We start from the raw sequence: 3,346 nt of genomic DNA, 5'->3' as shown, positions 1-3,346 counted from the left end.
CTTCACTTGGATCAAATGTTTTCCTTTCTGGAAACCAGAAAAATATTCAGTTCTACAAGTTCCAACATGTTCCTCATTAACATCTCTGTTTCTCTACCTATATTAAGTCACCTCCTTGAAATTCGGGTCACAAAAGCAACCTACAGGTAATCTGCGTCATGGATGAGAGGGCCAAAGAAAAACTGATGGCAGCCGGGCGCGGTGGCTCACGCCTGTAGTCCCAGCACTTTGAAAGGCCGAGGCGGGTGGATCACTGGAGGTTAGGAGTTCCACACCAGCCTGATCAACATGGTGAAACCCCGTGTCTACTAAAAGTACAAAAATTAGCTAGATGTGGTGGCACAGGCCTGTAATCCCAGCTACTTGGGAGGCTGAGGAAGGAGAATTGCTTGAACCTGGGACGCAGAGGTTGCAGTGGGCCAAGATCGCTCCATTGGACTCCAGCCTGGGCGACAAAAGCAAAACCCCGTCTCTATAAAAAGAAAAAAAAATGATGACTAGCAAAACATAGGGGAGGCATTGGTGTCTCCAATAGTTAGATGGCTTGGCATAACACCCAGGCAAGTCCTGGCTCACCTGCCCATGGCCACACAGCAAGCCTCATGGAAACTGGACATGCGGCCTTTAAAAATCCAAGATCCTTGGTCTCTGCTCTTCTAGATAACATGGAAAATAAAATCAAATTTAGGATGCATTTTTTCATAATGAAATTTTCATGAACATTACTTCCTCCAGCTAAAGTACAAGGTGTGTTTTAGATAAAGGAGAAAGCTGACATAAGAGCTAGAATTAACGTGTGGGGAGAGAGGGAGGAGAGGGACAGATCGATTATTGAAATATGGTTGGCTTCAGGCTTTGTTAGGAGTTAGTACTTAAACTTGATTTTTTGAGAACCTAAAGGTTTTATAAACTTAATTTTTTTGAGAACCTAAATTAGCCTCAGAACCAATCAATGATAAAAGTAGTAGATCAATGTGTTGATTACAATGCCAGTTTATTAGTTTACAGTTCCAGAGATTTAGGGCACTCCCAGCTTTCTGTCAGAAGATAACTGAGAGGCCACATTGGCATCAGAAGTTAATTAACACAGAGCACAAGGAAGTGTATTTTTCCTTCCTGGGTTGGGAAAAACATGCTTTTTTGTTTTTTTCCCCCCCTGTTGTAGTGATAGAGGCAAGAGGCAGAGAAATTCTAGGCAGATGGGCAGGTCCCAGTGAAACCCCACCTTCAAGTCAAATTAGCCTGAAACTCTCAGCCAAAAGTGAGAACTTCTATTCCTCTTTGCCTACGGTCTCCTGATTGTTTCTTTCTGAGCAATATCTTTTTACCAATCAAATGTTGCCTTTTCCAAAAGTACCTACACCCCCTACACCCCCACCATCCTGTGCCTATAAAGACCCCAGGCTCAGCTGGTAGAGAGGAGAGACGCCAGACTTTGGAGAAGAGAGATGGCCTGACGTCAGGAAAGACTAACTGTTCTTTCCATCCCCCAGCCCCCTAGCTCCCCCTCCACTGAGAGCCATTTCCATCACTTAATAAAATTATCCACCTTCGCTATCCTTCTAGTGTCTGTGCAACCTCATTCTTCTTAGGCAAGAGCTTGAGACCCACCAAGTGTAAGCACTCAAAAAGACTGTCACACTGGCTCTTTGCCCTTGCTGTCAGAAAGCAGCCGCCCCACCTGAAAAGTCAAGGGGCCAACTGAGCTGTTAACACATAGCCATCTACAGATTGCTTAGCTAAGAGAACACTGTGACATTCCCCCTGGGGCTTTGGGGTCACAGGCACTGCCACATGGAGCTTGCTCCTGCTGGCACCCAGAGTGGCCATTCAGATCCCACACTCATTCACTCACACCTGGTCTGGCCAAGGCCCTGCATGGAGCTTGCTCCTGCTGGCACCAGTAGTGGCTGGCTGGATCCCACACTCACTCACTCACATGTTCCCTCCCACAAGGGGTTGAGTGTGGCAGGCGAGTAAACGGGGCACCCCTATTGCAAGTCCAACGAAGGGGCTGAGAAAAATCCTGACTCACTAGTAATAGAATATTTATTTCTATTTTTTTTCCTTACTCTAGCAAACACAAAAGTTTTGGTCGACTTCCTTTTCCACCTGCCTCAGCGTCTCGAAGTGTCAGGATTACAGGCCTGAGCCTCAGCGCCCAGTCTGACTTCGTTCTGCAAGACTCCAGGCAGAACAACCCATTTCTTCCATTACCAAATTCTTGCTCTGGTTATGCTCATTTACTGAGTTAGGCTCCAGCTTTCACATCCAGCTCCTACCTCCGCCTGGCCACTTTAATTGGGTTACTGCAGCCCTCGTCTGGGGAGAACAGATCTTAACCATAGGTGTCAAATTTACTAATGTTAAGCCTTGGAAATTCCCTTCATCTTACAATTCAAAGGACATCACTTTACAAGACCTCCTACACTATTACATTTCTAAGAAGAATTTAATTACTTTTCCCAAATACACCATCAATTTGGAGCAGGTGGAGACTTATATCAAATAACTTTTCTTATATCTTTTAAACTAAGAGCAAACAAATACTTAAAAGACATTAAAAGTCTAATTTTTAAAAGAAAGTTCAGGCCCGATGCAGTGGCTCACACCTATAATCCCAGTACTTTGGGAGCCCAAGGCTGGAAGATTGGTTGGGCTCAGGAGTTTGACACCAGCCTGGGAAATCCTGTAAGAACTCATCTCGACAAAAAAAATTAAAATTAGCTGAGCATGGTGGCTACTCAGGTGGTGAGTTAGGAGGATCACTTGAGCCCAGACCAGCCTGAGCAAAATAGGAAGACCCTGTCTCTACAAAAAAAAAAAAAAAAAAAAAAAAAAAGTTAGTTGGGTGTGGTCATGTGTGTCTGTAGTACCAGCTTCTCAGGAAGCTAAGGTGGGAAGATCACCTGGACCTGGAAGGTCAAGGCTGCAGTGAGCTGTGATTATGCCATAGACTCTGGCCTGACTGACAGAGAGAGACCCTGTCTCAAGGAAAAAAAAAAAAAAAATGAAGAAGAAAAAGGGAATGAAGAAAGAATAGATTATGCAGACATCTCTAGGTAGTGGAGGAAGGATTGAACTCATCTGTCTTTATTCTGCACCTGGGAAGATAAGCTTATAATTGACATTATCAGTGCTAAATTGAAGAGACTTTGGTTTTAGGAGCTAGACTGCAGACCTAAGGGCATTTGCATTGAAAGGGAAACCCCGGGCCCGGCGTGGTGGCGCGCGCCTGTAATCCAAGCACTTTGGAGGCCAAGGCAGGCGGATCACCTGAGGTCGGGAGTTCAAGACCAGCCTGACCAACATGGTGAAACCCCGTCTTTAAAAAAAATAAAATAAA

This window comes from Sapajus apella, unplaced genomic scaffold (assembly GCF_009761245.1).
Source record: "Sapajus apella isolate SASKATOON/1434 unplaced genomic scaffold, GSC_monkey_1.0 scaffold59, whole genome shotgun sequence".
Classification (NCBI taxonomy): Eukaryota; Metazoa; Chordata; class Mammalia; order Primates; family Cebidae; genus Sapajus; species Sapajus apella.
Note: the sequence above shows the minus strand (reverse complement) of the source record.